The sequence below is a fragment of the Zophobas morio genome, unplaced genomic scaffold (genome assembly GCF_036711695.1).
Source record: "Zophobas morio isolate AGI-343-1 ecotype UQ-CSIRO unplaced genomic scaffold, CSIRO_AGI_Zmor_V1 ptg000030l, whole genome shotgun sequence".
NCBI lineage: Eukaryota > Metazoa > Arthropoda > Insecta > Coleoptera > Tenebrionidae > Zophobas > Zophobas morio.
In genome coordinates this window covers 9,315,928-9,337,757 of record NW_026972135.1, presented here as the reverse complement: position 1 = coordinate 9,337,757, position 21,830 = coordinate 9,315,928, and the positions used below count along the sequence as shown (strand labels likewise).

The window sequence follows — 21,830 nt, the reverse complement described above, 5'->3', positions numbered from 1 at the left end:
ATAAGGGTAGCACGCTTATTTACATCGACTTTAACATTACAGACGTGTGCGCTGTCTAGGTTCCGCGAATGTGGAATAGACATGTTTATAATCAACCAATTGTGAATTCCACCGTCAAAAATTAAAATAAAACTCAATGTTTTATATAATAAGCGGAAGTCGAAGCAATAAAACCGAAGGTCGTTTTGTTTACAGTTTCTCTGTTTGACTCTCACGTGTGCTGTTACGCTTGTCATCTTAAATTAAGAATGTTTATACATAAACGATTTTCAGTTGCCTCTCATATTACTAGACAGCGGATTTCTGTCGGGCTACGTCACGATTATAGGTGGGGACGCGCTGGATCGCTGGGACTCAGTAGCGGGTGATAGATAATCACTGAATCTAATCGGTACTAATTCCATAAATATAATTAACGATTTATTAATCAAACGGCTAAGTAAATGAGAACGGGAATTAACAGCAGAGTGCAACGAAACAGCGTTATTCTAATCTCAAATAAACGAAGTGCAATCCGCAACCGCAATGAATTCGCATCCCGTATGAGCCGTACCGAGTTTGGCCTTGCCTAGCCCGACAGAAATCCGCTCTCTAGATATTACACATCGGCGCCGTATACGTGAGTAAATTGTCTCGTTATTTTATTGATTATAACAAATCAATATTCAAAACGACCCAATTCATTTTCCCGAAAATTTGGGAATACAATAATTTTATTCTTAGTATTACACTACATCTATCCCAACTGATATACGTGTCCTTGCAAAAATGTTGATGACGTCATCGCAATTTTTTTTTAAATTCCCACTACAAAAATGTAATGAGAAAAAAATACAATAGGCATGCAGTCGTCAAGTTTCCGACAGCGAGGGAAGTACTGTCTAAACTCTTTAGACCAATTTTTTTTAATTGCGGATAGATAAGTCACATATGAGTACATACAAATATTTAAAAAACTTATATGTATAAATGATTTTATACCTACATTAATGTTACATACAATAAAAAAAGTCATTTAACCGAATAAATTCGTTGTGTTTTGCGAACTGGTTTAAGCAATAACATTTGCGTACAATTTTTATAACAGTTTTAATTCTCGTGTGTAAGCGAAAAAAGTATTGTAATCGAGTCCATCTGCCTACTGGCTACTTTCATGTTTCATGACCCCTAGAATACAAAAAAAGTGATCTCTCGTTTCCGCCTGTTTACTACAAAGGGATAATCTCTGAAAGTACCAGACCGTTTGTTCACAAATTTTGTGTGTATGTTACGAATATCATGTGTGAAACTCGCTTGATATACACTTTGTAAAACTTTTACTTTAAGCGGCTTAAGCCAAAACACCCTTATAAGTCAAACTGGCTATTGTATAACTAAGTCAGTCCACATATACCTAGTAAAACTTTACAGCTCCATTATGGTAACAATGGAAACTAATAATTCTTGCGATTCGGGTATATTCTATATTATAAGGGTGGTTTAGCTTAAGTCACTTAAGTCATAAAAGTTTTACAAGGTATATGTCAAATGAGTTTTGTATAGATAGTAAAAGGGTAACCAAAATTTGCATAGTCACACCCACCAACAATCTGATGAAGTCCGCTCATTATATTGCATAATTTAATTCACCTAAATGTTATGAAATAATATATTTCTGCACTTGTGGTTTACGAGGATAGCTATATTTTGTTCATTATGATTATAATTTTTATTTTTAAAAATTTCTCATAGTAGTAGATAACACCTATCCAAATATATACCTGCGTCCTTACTAGAATGTTGATGACGTCATCACAAAACTTTGTTATGAAAAATTTTGAAAAGTTGGCGTCAAAACTGTTACTGCAAAGGTTTTTAAAAATGAACATTTATTAAATATAAATCTTAAAAAACATATTCATAATTGAAAGCTATTTTCGAAATGGTTCTTTCTCTTAAATGTTACCATTGTCAATAGACAATTTTTTCAAATCAGGGAACGGTGGGCCAAAAAGTATTTCAACTGAAGAACAAATATTGGCATACGAACCCAGTTTATCCCTAAGAAAAACGATGAGAATGTGGAATGCCGACAGTTCACACCAGATTCGCGAAGTGACCGTACATCCTATTAAAATAGGTCTTTGGGTTACTCGATTTTACGATGAAATCTAAATTAGTCGTGTGTGGTCCGCAAAATCATCTAATCTTAAAGTATTTCTAAAGATATTTGGAAACAGAGTTAATCAATTCATGAGTGTCTTTAGTCCCTGGTCAACCTTCATCTGGCTACTATTCAGCTTAATCTCCAGAAAAGTATCCGATTTACAGGGTGACGCATCCAAGTTTGGACACAGAGAATTAAGATTTGAGGTGAAATCTGAAAGCAATATTGCTCGATTGCTCGTTTAAGCTCGTCTCTGTTTGCATAGCTGGTACTGTTCGAATACAGAAAAAATCACAGGGATTTAGATCCGGCTAACGCGCAAACCAATAGGGCGATCCGAACTTTCCAATCCAACTTGCGGGAAAATGCTGGTTCAAATAAGCAACATTTCTGTGAACTGTAGGGCTGGAGATTCGGACCTGCATGTAAAAGACCTGTTGCAGATGCCGCACCCTTCGAATCCCAGCAAGTATTTGCTGAGCTAGCACATTGTCGTACTTCTGAGCATTCAATCCAGATTTGATGAAAAAAGGTCCAATGACATGGTACCCTAGCAGACCCATCGACAGTTGCATGCCATTGATTTAGATGTTCATGGACCACGTGAGGGTTCTGTAATGCCCAAATTCGATCGTTCTGACGATTAGCACTTCCCGTAAGACCAAATGAAAATTCGTCAGTACAACAAGTGTTCCTTAAAAAGTCTCCATTAGCATAGATTCTCTCAAGCATTCCTTTGTAAAATATCCATACGTGAGAAGCGGTCCTCAGGCCTCAATTTTTATCATAACGCTTTTTGAAAATCTTCTGTCTCATCAGTTTAAGATCCCTAGAGAACGTGCCTACCATGGTACAAGAAGACATGGTATGATGTTGAGCATATTGTGTGACGTCATGTGGATCTCATAACCGCCAACTTTAAATTCTGGCTTATTCTTATTATTACTATCAACGAACGATGCCAAATTTTGAACACATGTTATTAGCATCTGATTTTAACTTAGCACCTTTGAAAATAAGTTAACCCTTGGTTAAAAACTGAACCGAATATCAATCTCCGTTATAACCTCACATATCACTGACAAATTGACACTTGACAGCTTTCGTAGTTGCCACAAGAGCGTTTCAAGGACGATTTTCGAGGCAATATGACGTCACGTGGCTGGTGCGCAAAGCAGACGAAATTCATCCACTGGAGTAACATATAATGTCTTCTTGTACGATGGTGCCTACTTGATTTTATTTAATTTTTGTCACCGTTGAAAATAAATGTAACTTTGTCTTGTGAAATATCAAATATCAGTTTTATTTTTGTTGTTGTTAAAAGAATGACACAAAAGTTTCTGAATCCCAAAACACATCCGTAATAGAGAAAAATATTTTAAAATATTGAGGAATCAATGTTCGACATTTCTCTTTCAAAAATTCTGCGTAACAGATGTAAAATCAATTGAATTCCAATTTTTAGTGATTCGAAAGAAAGTGTGAAATTTACCCAAAATTGCAAAAAAACGTTTGACCTTATAAATTGATTCCTGGTAAAAGTATCAAATGATCATCCCGAGCTGAAAAAATGAACAAACGTGTAAGTAGATGCATCTTACAACATTGTCATGAAAGCTTTACTCAATGACTAAATTAATCATTGAAGAACAACCAAGCCCTCGCTTGTTCGCCCAATCGCAGTAGATGAATCGCATTTTAATGAGATTTTAGTAATAAAAGCTCGACCAGCACTAGCAACATAACCGAATTAAGTACATATTTTGTGCAATTTATGCATTTATTCCGTTTAATTTGTCCTACAATAATCATCACACTGGACAAAATAATTGAATTTGAATTGTCCAGTAATTACCCAGCTCGAGTAAAGCCTTAGCTTGACGGACCCCCAGGACATGTCACAATGCAGCCGATGGAGGTGTTGGTGCTGGTGAAACAAGTGAAACTGAGCAGTTATGAACCGAAACACTAATATCGATATATTTTGCCATAAAAAACCTTTTTATTTTCAATCCGGTTCTGATTCTGTCCTCACAATATGGCTACTTCAATTCAAATTCGGCTTCATGAGAATAAAGGTGTCAACACAGAGTTGCCGTTCTGATTGTTATTTATTCTGTGACGTTATTCACAGTGCGCAGATTACACCATTTCACAAATTTTCAGCATAGAACGTCTGTCGCGTTTGCTTATTTCAATAAAAATCATCGCCAAGTTATATTTATTAACACCCGACTCAAAAAAAGGGGTGTTATAATTTTGTCTTCCGCGTCACTCTCTGTGTGTCTGCCTGTGGCACCGTAGCTCCCAAACGGATGAACCGATTTCAATGCGGTTTTTTTTGTTTGTAAGCTAGTTCGATCGGAATGGTCCTTCGTTATGTTTGATAGTAATCACTTTTAACTTTAAAGCCTTTATCTCTGTGTGGATTTGCCTGTGGTATGGTAGCTCGTAAATCGATGATTCGATTTCGATTCGGTGTTTTTTAATTGAAAACTGCTTTACTCGGAATGGTTTTTGGCCATGTGACGATAATCACTTCAATCATTTCAAGGTCATCAGCTGATGCCTGTGTGTCTCTCTATTGCACCGTAACTCCTAAATGAAGGATGGGAAGGCTTTTCGCATCGTCTTGGAGGGCGAAATAAGAAAAAGCAAAAACTAACTGCCGTCGTCTTCATTGATTCTCTATTATTTAGTGAATCAACGAAGATGACGCCAACTGCATATGTAGACTTCAATTAGACTTCCCATAGATGACGGTTCTATAATGTCAAGTCATTCCGTTAGTGAGTCTTCGTCTAAGAATTAATTGAATGCTAGCGTGTTAACTGATCTTTATAAAAAAGAAAGAGAAAATTGCAATTCGTGATGTGAATCAGTTCGTCCTTTTGGAAGGACGAAATGCGAAAGAAATTCAAGAATTTTTTCCTACGTTGGCCCATTCATATTCTTCTAATCTGTTGAAGACGCATTACATTCCGGAGAACCAAAAATTAAAAATCAAAAGAACTTACCTTAAGTAAAGTTCGATTGTAATTATATAAGAGTCTCGTTCGAGATGATTACATCGTAGTACCGCTACTTTGACTAGATCCAACCACAAGCTTTAGAGAATAAATTTAAAATTTCGGCTTCCCGCCGCCTGCTCCTACGCCGCACCCTAGCGGCTAATCGTCATACAGTTTAAAGCTCATTCCCAAATTATGGAATTAAGCTGTAACCAAACTCTCCACTTTAGGGGTGGGGAAAAAATTTTTCAGGATAAAAGTTTTTGGGAGGGCTGTAATCATCTCGAACGAGACTCTTATATAATTACAATCGAACTTCACTTAAGGTAAGTTCTTTTGATTTTTAATTATATTACGAGTCTCGTTCTTCGAGATTACATCGTAGATGTTTAGAGCAAACCAACTTAGTCCTTATTCCTTAATACCTGTTACAGAGCTTAATGCGATAATCATTATTCAAGCTTAGACTTATTTTAGACTTATTCACCCTGTTGATTGAATAACACCTCTACAAACGATTCTTTTCTTGGTTCTATCGGGCGTTTGTAGAACTTTGCGAACACCTGTGAGCTGGCTGACCATCCAGCTGTACTCTTTATGATGTTTACATCTAAACCTCTCGCCTCTGCAGCAGACGTGGCTGCGTGTCTCGTGCTGTGAGCAGTGTATTTGGGATCTATTCCGGCTTCCACGAGACAGCACCTTATCCAGCGGCTTATTGATTGCGCAGTTGCCCTATGGTAGGGCCTCTTAAATGTAATAAACAGGTAGTCTTCATTCGCTCTTAGAACTTTGGTTCTTTTTACGTATTTCAACAACACCGTGGCGACGCAAGTGCCCTTTCGCTCTTTAAACAATGGTAGACTGAACGAGGGTTGTGCAACTCCGACTCTAGGTCCCGATTTATAGAAAGCGAAGTTAAAGTTAATTCGCGATTAACTTTTAACTGAGGTCCGTTGCGAGGCAACGCGCATATTTTAACCAATCACGGGCTCATATTCCACATTTTAATTCTCTGTTAAACTAATCGAGGATTAAATATTTAACTCGCTGTTCTATAAACCGGCCCTAGATGTTTTAATTTGCTCCGATCTTTATGATCACATTGCTCTTCGAAACTGTCATGTCACTTATTTTGATTAGGGACAATGTCTGAACCCTATGGGCTGTAGCTAAGGCTAGTAAAGATACCAACTTAAAGGTGAGAGATTTTTGGTCCAGGACTTTCAGCGGTCCCAGTGCTTCTGCCCAGTTTAGAACTGCCTCTGTGTTCCAGGTGGTGTCATATTTAGGCTTCGGTGGTCTGTTTTTAAAGACTCCTTTAAAAAAACGACTAATTGCAGGATCACTACCCAAGTCTATCGTGCTTATCAGATTAATCGCTGATCTCTCTGAATTAAGTGTGCCGTATGATGCCTCCTGATTGAATCGAAATGTTAAGTATTTTAAAACTAGGTAAATATCTGGTTGTAGGGGGTCTCTCTTTTCACTCTGGCAGTAACTCCACCAGTTTTTAAGGGCTGTGTTGTATTGTTTCAGAATAGCATTGATTTAAATAAGGGAAACCAAGGCTGGGTAGGCCAGTGAGGGACCACCACTATTCCCTGAGCCTTATCTGAATTGATTTTTTGTAGCACCTTAGCAACCATCCCGAAGGGAGGGAATGCATAAAAAAGGTATTTACTCCAATTAACTGTAAAAGCGTCAATGTAACGAGCTTCTGGGTCTCGTTTCCAGGAGCAGAACACCTCGGTCTTAGCATTACTCCCTGATGCGAACAAGTCTATTTCTGGAAACCCCCACCTTTCTACTATGGTCTGAAAGAAGGGGGCTCCTAACTCCCATTCAGTATCTACATTGACTCTTCTAGATTCCCTGACTGCGTCTGTGTTTTCCCGCGAGGGGATGTAGGAAGCAAAGATCCAGATTCTTCTTTTCTCGCACCAAGTCCAAATATGTTTAGCCCTTGATTAAGTTCTACGTATTGTACACCCCCCATACGATTGATATACGAAATCGCCGTGGTATTGTCAATTCTAAGTAAGATTTCGCAATTTTGGACTTCCCTAGCAAAGCACTTAAGCGCCAAAAACGCTGCTATAATCTCCAGCTGGTATATATGTAACCTCTTCTCCTCCTGAGACCAAAATCCGTGAGTATTTTCTCCGTTGCAGTGCGCACCCCACCCTGTGAGCGATGCATCCGAGAAAATCTCTAACCTATAAGAGTTTTCCTCGTGACTGCTACATTTTTCTTGCACACGGCCCGAGATTTGCCGATGCAAAGTGTATCATCTATGTACGCTGTCGATAACCATCCCCTTTCTCTAAGAAAGTTCAGGACTGGCTTTAGTAACTTTGTAAATACATACGGACTTGTACAAAGTCCAAAGGGCAAGCATTGAAATTCAAATATTTGACCCTTGAATTTAAATCTTAAAAATTTTACGACTACCCGGACCAATTTTTACCAAGAAATATGCATCTTTCAGGTCTAAAATACATAGAAAATAATTTTTATAAATTAATTTCAAGGCTACTCTCATATCCTCGATCTTAAAATGACTGGACTTTATATATTGATTTAAGCATTTAAGGTTTAGTATGAATCTCTTAGAGCCATCTGGCTTTGGCACTAGAAAAACGGTGATAAAAATTGGCCTTCTACAGCTTCGCATCTGATTATTGCCCCCATAACTACCCGTTTTGTTATTTCGTATTCTAACAGTTTTTCGTCTTCTGCCGAAAAATGCAATTCTTTATTAAAGCTCAGGGACCCTTCGCTGACCGGCTGAGATGGGGGGAATTTCGTCTGATACTGTTTTAGCCCCTGATACGAGTTCCCCTGTCTCGCATACGGGCCCCGCCAGTTTAAAGTGCGTCTAGGGGCTGGCCTGCTTGGTTTCTTGCTAGTACCAGAGGTCGATGGAAGAGGAGAGGCTTTAATCTCTTTGCCGATCTTCTCCATTGACTTTGCATTTTTTATCTTTTCCGTTAGCTTCTCTCCAAACAACAGAGACCCAGGCCTGGTCGTCTGTAACAGATTTTTCATTGACTTGGTCAATATTGGAGAGATAAACGCTCTTCTAGGTGAAGAGACCTGGAAATGTAGCTGCGTAATTAGCTTTCCTGCGTCCGCTAATTTTTCTAGTAACTCCAGACGATCTAGGGGTTTTTTCTCATCTTTTAAAATCATCGTGATGCCTTGTCCTAATGCTGATAAGGCTGAACCAGCTAAGTTCTATTCTTGGATAAATAGCTGATCCCTCTTGGCACCCGTTTCGTTCAGAGTAGCTGCTATTTCTTCATTTAATTCTGGGGCCTCGAGAGAAATATTCCCCTTTCGAGGATATTTGTCCACTACTTGGACTTTAATCTCTTTCGGCAATCCGTCAGACAGCCAAGATGCCCAACGCGACACCAAGCTCTCATGCAGCTCTACTTGATCTTATTTCTTAGCCCCTGGATCATCTCCTAGAAGCAGTTCCACCTCGTTATCTAGCTTCTTAGACTCAGGTGCCTCAGTAGACTGGGCATCATCCTTTACTACTAGGCCCTCTTCCTCAGCCTGCATCTGCGCGATCTCCTCGAGGATCTTGTCTGAGTCCGAGGTACACCTGACTGACTCTTTGAACCCGGGATCCCCAACTAGAGGATTGACGGATTCATTTTCTTTACCAGGGTCAACCTGATTTCCATCTGCAAGGAAAAATAATTACTTAATTTTTCCCCTAATGCCAGATGAAAATTTTATGCACTGGTTGTTATTGCCTCCTACGTGCAAAATTCACCAGCCTGGACCCCCTCAAGGTCTCAAATAATTAATTAATTTTTCCCCTAATGCCGGATGAAAATTTTATGCACTGGTTGTTATTGCCTCCTACGTGCAAAATTCACCAGCCTGGACCCCCTCAAGGTCTCAAGTAATTAATTAATTTTTCCCCTAATGCCAGATGAAAATTTTATGCACTGGTTGTTATTGCCTCCTACGTGCAAAATTCACCAGCCTGGACCCCCTCAAGGTCTCAAATAATTAATTAATTTTTCTCCTAATGCCAGATGAAAATTTTATGCACTGGTTGTTATTGCCTCCTACGTGCAAAATTCACCAGCCTGGACGCCTGTCAAGGTCTCAAATTCATTAATTTTTCCCCAAATGGCAGCTGAAAATTTTATGCACTGGTTGTTATTGCCTCCTACGTGCAAAATTCACCAGCCTGGACCCCCTCAAGGTCTCAAATAATTAATTAATTTTTCTCCTAATGCCAGATGAAAATTTTATGCACTGGTTGTTATTGCCTCCTACGTGCAAAATTCACCAGCCTGGACGCCCGTCAAGATCTCCAATAATTAATTAAATTAATATTTCAACGCTTTTTGATGGTTCTGAGCCACCAAACACACTTAAAGCATGCAGAATCGACTCAGAATAGGAAAAGGAGACGTTTAGGTCAATTTTATGCATTCTGGCGTTCGTAGATACAAGAAAACTGTTAAAATTCTTCAGAAACGTCACTTTTGAAGTGTTTTCTTGTACTTTTAAGCCACTCAGATACCCTACGGGCTCGGAAAGTGCAACAAAACCATCAAATTTTAGCTAGAAACTGTATTTTTGTCGATTTTTATTGAATTTGAACTATATTTCAACGTTTTTTGATGGTTCTGAGCCACCAAACACACTTAAAGCATGCAGAATCGACTCAGAATAGGAAAAGGAGACGTTTAGGTCAATTTTATGCATTCTGGCGTTCGTAGATACAAGAAAACTGTTAAAATTCTTCAGAAACGTCACTTTTGAAGTGTTTTCTTGTACTTTTAAGCCACTCAGATACCCTACGGGCTCGGAAAGTGCAACGAAACCATCAAATTTTAGCTAGAAACTGTATTTTTGTCGATTTTTATAGAATTTGAACTATATTTCAACGTTTTTTGATGGTTCTGAGCCACCAAACACACTTAAAGCATGCAGAATCGACTCAGAATAGGAAAAGGAGACGTTTAGGTAAATTTTATGCATTCTGGCGTTCGTAGATACAAGAAAACTGTTAAAATTCTTCAGAAACGTCACTTTTGAAGTGTTTTCTTGTACTTTTAAGCCACTCAGATACCCTACGGGCTCGGAAAGTGCAACGAAACCATCAAATTTTAGCTAGAAACTGTATTTTTGTCGATTTTTATTGAATTTGAACTATATTTCAACGTTTTTTGATGGTTCTGAGCCACCAAACACACTTAAAGCATGCAGAATCGACTCAGAATAGGAAAAGGAGACGTTTAGGTAAATTTTATGCATTCTGGCGTTCGTAGATACAAGAAAACTGTTAAAATTCTTCAGAAACGTCACTTTTGAAGTGTTTTCTTGTACTTTTAAGCCACTCAGATAGGCTACGGGCTCGGAAAGTGCAACGAAACCATCAAATTTTAGCTAGAAACTGTATTTTTGTCGATTTTTATTGAATTTGAACTATATTTCAACGTTTTTTGATGGTTCTGAGCCACCAAACACACTTAAAGCATGCAGAATCGACTCAGAATAGGAAAAGGAGACGTTTAGGTCAATTTTATGCATTCTGGCGTTCGTAGATACAAGAAAACTGTTAAAATTCTTCAGAAACGTCACTTTTGAAGTGTTTTCTTGTACTTTTAAGCCACTCAGATACCCTACGGGCTCGGAAAGTGCAACGAAACCATCAAATTTTAGCTAGAAACTGTATTTTTGTCGATTTTTATTGAATTTGAACTATATTTCAACGTTTTTTGATGGTTCTGAGCCACCAAACATACTTAAAGCATGCAGAATCGACTCAGAATAGGAAAAGGAGACGTTTAGGTCAATTTTATGCATTCTGGCTTTCGTAGATACAAGAAAACTGTTAAAATTCTTCAGAAACGTCACTTTTGAAGTGTTTTCTTGTACTTTTAAGCCACTCAGATACCCTACGGGCTCGGAAAGTGCAACGAAACCATCAAATTTTAGCTAGAAACTGTATTTTTGTCTCTTTTTATTGAACACACTTCAAGAAAACACTTCAAAAGTGAAGTTTCTGAAGAATTTTAACAGTTTTCTTGTATCTACGAACACCAGAATGCATAAAATTGACCTAAACGTCTCCTTTTCCTATTCTGAGTCGATTCTGCATGCTTTAAGTGTGTTTGGTGGCTCAGAACCATCAAAAAACGTTGAAATATACTTCAAATTCAATAAAAATCGACAAAAATACAGTTTCTAGCTAAAATTTGATGGTTTCGTTGCACTTTCCGAGCCCGTAGGGTATCTGAGTGGCTTAAAAGTACAAGAAAACACTTCAAAAGTGACGTTTCTGAAGAATTTTAACAGTCTTCTTGTATCTACGAACGCCAGAATGCATAAAATTGACCTAAACATCTCATTTTCCTATTCTGAGTCGATTCTGCATGCTTTAAGTGTGTTTGGTGGCTCAGGACCATCAAAAAACGTTGAAATATAGTTCAAATTCAATAAAAATCGACAAAAATACAGTTTCTAGCTAAAATTTGATGGTTTCGTTGCACTTTCCGAGCCCGTAGGGTATCTGAGTGGCTTAAAAGTACAAGAAAACACTTCAAAAGTGACGTTTCTGTAGAATTTTAACAGTTTTCTTGTATCTACGAACGCCAGAATGCATAAAATTGACCTAAACGTCTCCTTTTCCTATTCTGAGTCGATTCTGCATGCTTTAAGTGTGTTTGGTGGCTCAGAACCATCAAAAAACGTTGAAATATAGTTCAAATTCAATAAAAATCGACAAAAATACAGTTTCTAGCTAAAATTTGATGGTTTCGTTGCACTTTCCGAGCCCGTAGGGTATCTGAGTGGCTTAAAAGTACAAGAAAACACTTCAAAAGTGACGTTTCTGAAGAATTTTAACAGTTTTCTTGTATCTACGAACGCCAGAATGCATAAAATTGACCTAAACGTCTCCTTTTCCTATTCTGAGTCGATTCTGCATGCTTTAAGTGTGTTTGGTGGCTCAGAACCATCAAAAAACGTTGAAATATAGTTCAAATTCAATAAAAATCGACAAAAATACAGTTTCTAGCTAAAATTTGATGGTTTCGTTGCACTTTCCGAGCCCGTTGGGTATCTGAGTGGCTTAAAAGTACAAGAAAACACTTCAAAAGTGACGTTTCTGAAGAATTTTAACAGTTTTCTTGTATCTACGAACGCCAGAATGCATAAAATTGACCTAAACGTCTCCTTTTCCTATTCTGAGTCGATTCTGCATGCTTTAAGTGTGTTTGGTGGCCGGTAACCATCAAAAAACATTGAAATATAGTTCAAATTCAATAAAAATCGACAAAAATACAGTTTCTAGCTAAAATTTGATGGTTTCGTTGCAATTTCCGAGCCCGTTAGGTTTCTGAGTGGCTTAAAAGTACAAGAAAACACTTCAAAAGTGACGTTTCTGAAGAATTTTAACAGTTTTCTTGTATCTACGAACGCCAGAATGCATAAATTTGACCTAAACGTCTCCTTTTCCTATTCTGAGTCGATTCTGCATGCTTTAAGTGTGTTTGGTGGCTCAGAACCATCAAAAAACGTTGAAATATAGTTCAAATTCAATAAAAATCGACAAAAATACAGTTTCTAGCTAAAATTTGATGGTTTCGTTGCACTTTCCGAGCCCGTTGGGTATCTGAGTGGCTTAAAAGTACAAGAAAACACTTCAAAAGTGACGTTTCTGAAGAATTTTAACAGTTTTCTTGTATCTACGAACGCCAGAATGCATAAAATTGACCTAAACGTCTCCTTTTCCTATTCTGAGTCGATTCTGCATGCTTTAAGTGTGTTTGGTGGCCGGTAACCATCAAAAAACATTGAAATATAGTTCAAATTCAATAAAAATCGACAAAAATACAGTTTCTAGCTAAAATTTGATGGTTTCGTTGCAATTTCCGAGCCCGTAGGGTATCTGAGTGGCTTAAAAGTACAAGAAAACACTTCAAAAGTGACGTTTCTGAAGAATTTTAACAGTTTTCTTGTATCTACGAACGCCAGAATGCATAAATTTGACCTAAACGTCTCCTTTTCCTATTCTGAGTCGATTCTGCATGCTTTAAGTGTGTTTGGTGGCTCAGAACCATCAAAAAACGTTGAAATATAGTTCAAATTCAATAAAAATCGACAAAAATACAGTTTCTAGCTAAAATTTGATGGTTTCGTTGCACTTTCCGAGCCCGTTGGGTATCTGAGTGGCTTAAAAGTACAAGAAAACACTTCAAAAGTGACGTTTCTGAAGAATTTTAACAGTTTTCTTGTATCTACGAACGCCAGAATGCATAAAATTGACCTAAACGTCTCCTTTTCCTATTCTGAGTCGATTCTGCATGCTTTAAGTGTGTTTGGTGGCCGGTAACCATCAAAAAACATTGAAATATAGTTCAAATTCAATAAAAATCGACAAAAATACAGTTTCTAGCTAAAATTTGATGGTTTCGTTGCAATTTCCGAGCCCGTAGGGTATCTGAGTGGCTTAAAAGTACAAGAAAACACTTCAAAAGTGACGTTTCTGAAGAATTTTAACAGTTTTCTTGTATCTACGAACGCCAGAATGCATAAAATTGACCTAAACGTCTCCTTTTCCTATTCTGAGACGATTCTGCATGCTTTAAGTGTGTTTGGTGGCTCAGAACCATCAAAAAACGTTGAAATATAGTTCAAATTCAATAAAAATCGACAAAAATACAGTTTCTAGCTAAAATTTGATGGTTTCGTTGCACTTTCCGAGCCCGTTGGGTATCTGAGTGGCTTAAAAGTACAAGAAAACACTTCAAAAGTGACGTTTCTGAAGAATTTTAACAGTTTTCTTGTATCTACGAACGCCAGAATGCATAAAATTGACCTAAACGTCTCCTTTTCCTATTCTGAGTCGATTCTGCATGCTTTAAGTGTGTTTGGTGGCTCAGAACAATCAAAAAACGTTGAAATATAGTTCAAATTCAATAAAAATCGACAAAAATACAGTTTCTAGCTAAAATTTGATGGTTTCGTTGCACTTTCCGAGCCCGTAGGGTATCTGAGTGGCTTAAAAGTACAAGAAAACACTTCAAAAGTGACGTTTCTGAAGAATTTTAACAGTTTTCTTGTATCTACGAACGCCAGAATGCATAAAATTAACCTAAACGTCTCCTTTTCCTATTCTGAGTCGATTCTGCATGCTTTAAGTGTGTTTGGTGGCTCAGAACCATCAAAAAACGTTGAAATATAGTTCAAATTCAATAAAAATCGACAAAAATACAGTTTCTAGCTAAAATTTGATGGTTTCGTTGCACTTTCCGAGCCCGTAGGGTATCTGAGTGGCTTAAAAGTACAAGAAAACACTTCAAAAGTGACGTTTCTGAAGAATTTTAACAGTTTTCTTGTATCTACGAACGCCAGAATGCATAAAATTGACCTAAACGTCTCCTTTTCCTATTCTGAGTCGATTCTGCATGCTTTAAGTGTGTTTGGTGGCTCAGAACCATCAAAAAACGTTGAAATATAGTTCAAATTCAATAAAAATCGACAAAAATACAGTTTCTAGCTAAAATTTGATGGTTTCGTTGCACTTTCCGAGCCCGTAGGGTATCTGAGTGGCTTAAAAGTACAAGAAAACACTTCAAAAGTGACGTTTCTGAAGAATTTTAACAGTTTTCTTGTATCTACGAACGCCAGAATGCATAAAATTTACCTAAACGTCTCCTTTTCCTATTCTGAGTCGATTCTGCATGCTTTAAGTGTGTTTGGTGGCTCAGAAACATCAAAAAACGTTGATATATAGTTCAAATTCAATTAAAATCGACAAAAATACAGTTTCTAGCTAAAATTTGATGGTTTCGTTGCACTTTCCGAGCCCGTAGGGTATCTGAGTGGCTTAAAAGTACAAGAAAACACTTCAAAAGTGACGTTTCTGAAGAATTTTAACAGTTTTCTTGTATCTACAAACGCCAGAATGCATACAATTGACCTAAACGTCTCCTTTTCCTATTCTGAGTCGATTCTGCATGCTTTAAGTGTGTTTGGTGGCTCAGAGCCATCAAAAAACATTGAAATATAGTTCAAATTCAATAAAAATCGACAAAAATACAGTTTCTAGCTAAAATTTGATGGTTTCGTTGCACTTTCCGAGCCCGTAGGGTATCTGAGTGGCTTAAAAGTACAAGAAAACACTTCAAAAGTGACGTTTCTGAAGAATTTTAACAGTTTTCTTGTATCTACGAACGCCAGAATGCATAAAATTGACCTAAACGTCTCCTTTTCCTATTCTGAGTCGATTCTGCATGCTTTAAGTGTGTTTGGTGGCTCAGAACCATCAAAAAACGTTGAAATATAGTTCAAATTCAATAAAAATCGACAAAAATACAGTTTCTAGCTAAAATTTGATGGTTTCGTTGCACTTTCCGAGCCCGTAGGGTATCTGAGTGGCTTAAAAGTACAAGAAAACACTTCAAAAGTGACGTTTCTGAAGAATTTTAACAGTTTTCTTGTATCTACGAACGCCAGAATGCATAAAATTTACCTAAACGTCTCCTTTTCCTATTCTGAGTCAATTCTGCATGCTTTAAGTGTGTTTGGTGTTGAATTAAATAAGTTGAATAAACAATTAATTTCTTGATAGAGTTAAATCCTCAAACATGTGGTTTATTCTAGCACAAAAAACGTTATGGCGATTAGCCGCTAGGGTGCGGCGTAGGAGCAGGCGGCGGGAAGCCGAAATTTTAAATTTATTCTCTAAAGCTTGTGGTTGGATCTAGTCAAAGTAGCGGTACTACGATGTAATCTCGAAGAACGAGACTCGTAATATAACTGCCATCATACCATACAAGTATCATTGACAAAGTTCATAATAGGGTTTTGAGTAATAGAAGTTGCGTGAGTTAGCCGAAGCTAGAGAAATGAAAAGCATCTTTCTATGGGACAACAATATTTACTTTCACAAATTTGTTTACATTTTACTACATATTTCGTATTTTACAACATTTTAGAGGGCCAATTCCCTTAAAAAACAGCACAAAGTGACTACTAAAATCACCGTAACCATAGCGCTAATCTCAGCGATATTCTTCCCATCATTTTTCATCTGCACCTTGGATTTCTTAACAGCCGAACCAATCTTGCGCACTGCAACAAATAAAAGAAGGTAATTAACGGCGACACAAAGAGGCTGCTAAAAAGTATCGATTTTGCTAAATATTTCCAGAGCGGTTCATTAGAACTCATTGAAATTTGGCACACAAGTACAGGTATTTGAACTTTGAACTCTATCTTTTGAAAGATTATTATTCAAATTTCCATCAACATTTGTTTTGGAAATACAAAGCCAACTTCATTTTCCTTAAATAGCACGAGAGGTCAAATTTAATATTTTTATCTGCATTCAGTAATGTTTTTCTTTATTTGCACTACAAGATAAAAAATTCAAAATTGTATTATTTTCATGTTTTTTTTTTATTTTTTAGTGCAACTGAAGATAGGCAAGCAGAAAAAAATGCTTTTTTTTTTAAATATTAAATTTGACCTGGTGCCATTTAAAAAAAAATCAAGTTCTCATTGCATCTCCAAAACAAAATAATGTTGAAGTTTAGAGTCTAAATACTTTTAGCAAATTTAAATATCCATACTTTTTAGCAATCTTGTAAAAGTGCTGGAGACGTTTAAACGTTTGTTATTTTCTTATCTTAAGGTTATTACAATTTTTCCGTTATTTGCACACGAGAAATAAAAATACTACAAATAGGGCGAATGTTAATATTCACATAAAAGTCGGAAACTTTTTGTCGGGTTTTTAAATTACCGTACCTAATTTTACTTACGTTCTCTCTTAATCTTCTTGTCTACTCTCATTTTTCTAGGAAATTCTTTATTGCCCCTAGAAGAAAGTAGTTATAACAAAAAGGAGCTACACTGATTTTTCGCACAGGCTACAAAATTGTTAAAGATACAAAAGTACTTTAATACAAGGAACGGCGAAATCATGAAATCTATTGTTCTATGCTTTATCGTTTTGATAATACATACGATAACATGTTTTTGAAGCACAAAAACCCGTTAACTACAATTGTAAAATATATTAGACCCAAAAAATGTTATCGTTATCAATTATCAATAAATTCGTTGCGTTTTGCGAACTGGTTTAATCAGAAACATTTGCGCATAATTTATAGCATTTTTAGTTTTCGAGGGTAAACTAAGGAAGTATTGTAATCAAGTCCATAAGGCGACTTGCTACGTTCATGTTTCATGTCCCCTAGAGTACAAAAAAGTGATTCTCGTTACCGTCTGTTAATTAGAGCGAAATAATTACTGAAAGTAGCGGACCGTTTGTTGCCAAATTTTGTGTGTATGTTACGAATTTCAGATGGACGGTAAAAGGCTAACCAAAATTTGCCTAATCACCCCCACCAACAATTTGATGACGTCCGCTCTAATATACAGGGTGACTGCGAAATATGTGCAAATATTTTAACCACGGCATCCCCCACCCAAGTAGAGCCGAAATATAGAAAAAACAAATTAAAAATCGAATGGGGCAAAACCCCCATGAACCACCCTCGACACGAAGGCACTGAGCCACCTTGTAAACAGAGTTGGAAAAACGTTCGACTAAAAACGACCCAAACACTTTCAGTTTCAATTAAAAGTAAAACCGACTTTTTGCTGCTTATCATTCGTTCATTCATTTACTCATTCATCGTTAAAGGTCAGTGTGAAAGTTTTTTGTAATTTTGATTCTGACGGATGTTTGGTCCTTGTCACAACAATTTTACATTGTTTATTGAAACAGAAATAAGAGCAACTTAGAATGCTACTACCTTTTTACAAGAAATGTTGAAAATGTTGTTCTTGACTAGCAATACAGGCGTCAGAGCGTCGCAAGAGGTTTGTTGATAGGCAAAAAAACACCGGAGTAGCGGCTGCCACTTTCACTTGTTGAAGCTCTTCGATAATTTCTGGACACTGTTGATTTCCACAAACGAATTGTTTCATCCAACCAATACACCTTTCTCGAAAACCGTCTCTTGAAATCGTACTTGTTGACGACTATGTGGAGTTCCATCGGACAAAAAGTGAGTTACACAACGTGGACAATCAGTGGACTCCAAACCGTGCACTTTGTCAACATGGTATGGATGTGGCCGTGTTCTTTTAATGTCGGATGCACTACAAACTGCGAAAATCCAAATTCTCCTTTCTGCCCCATCACGACCACGATCGTAAATTTGAGGTTGAAGGTAACATGATCTCGGAGATGCTGTACCACCATATCGACACATAATGCATTGGAAAACGGGACCATACACCGATTTCAACGACCGCTCGATAATGACTGGCCCTTTTCGTGTTTTTCACGTTGGGATTAAAAAAGTGCCTGATAAAGTTACTTTTTTGGTTCTTACTCCGAGTCCCCTACCCATTCATTGCAGTAATTATGTAGGTCACGAAACATTACCAGCGGCGCGTATAACAATTTACATTGAATTTCAAATAATTTTTTCTAGACACTGCTACCACTTAGGACCGTGAATTTTTGCCAGTGACATAATGATATTGTGAGCTATTGCCCATTTTTTTTTGCATGTATTTCGCAGTCAGCCTGTATATAATTCTATTTTGTTAATTATTATTGTAATTTTTATTATTCAAGATTTCTCTCCCCTCCCATCCAATGATATACCTGAGTCCTTACTAGAATGCTGGTGACCTCATCACAAAACTTTGTAATGAAAACTTTAAGAAGTTGCTGTCCAAATTGTTAGGTATTGCAAAGTTTTTTAAAAATGAACATTGGTTAAACATACAAAAAATATATTCATAATTAGGCTTCGGATCTTAGGTTTTTGTCTTTTTATATCTACTTCAGGCATGGCAGCGAAATTATTAGATTATATTTATCTGAATTAAAAAAATTCTGTTTATTTAACGCCCATTTATTACTACCTAAAATGCCTAATTTACCGTTAGAAGCCTAAAGTGTTAATTAAACGACCTAATTGTAAATTTTAAAAGGCTTAAAATAGGACTCCACGACCAACGAAGCGGACGTGCTTGTACAATAGAGATTTTCCGTGAATTCATTGCTTTGGCTGGCAGATTGTTTAAAAATGGGTTGTGAACAACGCCCTTGAGCTTAATGGTACGGGTTGGTGTCGTCAACTGACAACGCTGGCCTGCATTTCATTTAGATTATAGCCGGAAGGAGGTGAATCTCTGAAAAAGCATTTTATTTTAGAAGTTTATTGTTAGTGATACTGAGTGTCTTTGCGTGTTAGTAAGTGTGCTGGAACCGGTTTTGATTTTTGTGCATACAGTAAAGAATCCTCAAAATGCCTAAGGTAAAATCATCCATGAAAGATAAAATCAAATTATGGTTAGGGAATAATTTGGACAATAATTTTCAATTTTCTTCAAAGACAATGAGTTATTCTGCAAAGTGTGTGGAAAAATACTGAAGCTTGAATTATGTTCACATTTTTGTTTCCTAGTTTAAGTGCGAAAAAAAATCACACTTCGAACAACACTGCAGTGGCGATCCACATAAAAAGAACAAGAATAAATTCAGTAAACAGACTTTATTAAACATTAGTTCCGACAATGATTTTACGCAATTTTGCACCGATTTATGTAGGGTATTTACCGCAGCAAATATTCCATGGAATAAAGTTAGTTGTCCTGAGTTTAAAAATTTTATGTATAAATATACAGGAAGGCATAAAAACTTTTTAACATAAATTTTATAATTTACAGGTAATTAAACAAATTATAAATTCTATTGGCAATAATGATATATGGATTAGCGTCGATGAGACGACGGACAGATTAGGAAGATACATAGCCCATTTAGTAATTGGAAAGTTATCTTCTGAAGAAGCTGGCCGTCCATTTCTGCTAGCTTTGAAGCAGCTTGATAAAACTAATAGCAACACAATCTCGAGACTTATAAACGAATCCTTGGGTGTGCTATTGATAATTTTAAGCATTGAATTTATTATAATTTATTTAATTGTTAATTTGTAGCTTAATTTTGTGGCCAAAATGAACTGCACACAAAAAAGTTAAATGGTTTGTATCAGATGGTGCTTCATACACGATCAAAACTGATACTAATTTGAACGTGATTTATGAAAATATAACACACTTAACATGTATGGTACATGGGTTACATTTAGTGTCTGAAACAATTAGACTGAATTATCCAGATGTCAATGGGATAATTAGCAATGTTAAGAAAATATTTTTAAAAGCACCAATAAAAGTAGAGTTTTATAAAAACAGTTTACCAAATACACCTCTCCCACCTGAACCTCTATTAACCAGGTGGGGCACTTGGATTCAAGCAACATTGTTTTATGCAGAACACTTTGATGTTTTAAAACAAGTCAGTAAATATATAATGGTTTTTTACTATCATTCTTATATTGAATATTTTTAGGTTGTAATGTCATTTAAAGCCACAGATGCTCAAAGCATTAAAAAAGCTCAAGAATTCCTGAATAAAGCAAACTCTTGTACATTAAAACTCACTTTAAAATTATTGCTGATACAATAGAACAATTAGAAACTATAGGTTTAATATTAAACCAAAGTATGGAAATTGTGAAAAAAGTGTATACATCTTTAAAAAACACACCAGGAAACGTGGGGGGAAATGGTATTCCAAAAATTATGTTCTCTATTAAAAAAGAATCCAGGATACGATTTTATATGTTCAGTAAATAACGTAATTTGCGGTAATGGAAATGCTACCAACAATACATACATAAATGAAAACGTAGATTGTTCAATATTTTTGCACCCATCACTTCTTGTGATGTGAAACGCACGTTTTCAAAACTTAAAAGTGTTTTAAGCTATCAAAGGTGTAAATTTATAATCAAAAGTTTAGAAAAATATATAGTTTGCTTTTTTAACTCATTTTAAATACCAGAATTAATATTTTATTTTTTGTTAAAGACGACTTGCTTTAATTTGATCACCATTTTTTCCGAAGTCTATTCATAATTGAAAGCTATTCTAATATCCAAGAGGAAGAATGGATCTATTCTATACCACCTATTTTTCAAGATATTCGTATTCAGTTTTTGGATGGTCTTGTCAATGAAAATTTTTTTTTTCAAACTAGAGAACGGTGGGCCAAAAAGTGTTAGAACTGAAGAACAAATGTTGGAATATAAACCCAGTTTATCCCTAAGAAAAACGATGGAAGTGTGGAGTGCCAGCAATCCACACCAGATTCGTGAAGTGACCTTACATCCCATTAAAGTATGTGTTTGAGTTGCATTTTCAAGGAGTGTCTAATCCATTTTTTTTGAGAGGTTGGTGACAGAGATGGGAAGATAGCATAACTACATTCTCGAAATCTTCATCAATGAACTCGACTATTATGAATTATTACGGGGATATTTCCAACAAGACAGTGCTACAGCACATATGGACTCTCCAATACTCGAGATTTTACGATGATACGAGTAGCTAAATTAGTGAAGTGTGTGGTCCCCAAGATCATCTGATTTTAAAGTATTTCTAAAGATATTTGGAAACAGAGTTAATCACTTTATGAGTGTCATTAGTCCCTGGTCAACTTTCAACTGCCTGCTATTGAGCTTGATCCTCATAAAAGTATCCGAGTACAATACCGCATGCAATGAAGTGGGGGCATTTATATCCCGCTGAGA

The 21,830-nt window shown here is 36.5% G+C and overlaps 1 long non-coding RNA gene across 1 annotated transcript; it reads right to left on the bottom strand.

The window, feature by feature from the left end:
- Nucleotides 1–16,064: 16,064 nt before the first annotated feature.
- On the bottom strand, nucleotides 16,065–17,205 carry LOC135138847 (uncharacterized). Its single transcript, XR_010282071.1, has 2 exons — nucleotides 16,971–17,205; nucleotides 16,065–16,278 (listed from the first exon to the last, which is right to left on the bottom strand). It is a non-coding gene; the product is annotated as an uncharacterized LOC135138847 (long non-coding RNA).
- Nucleotides 17,206–21,830: the final 4,625 nt, after the last annotated feature.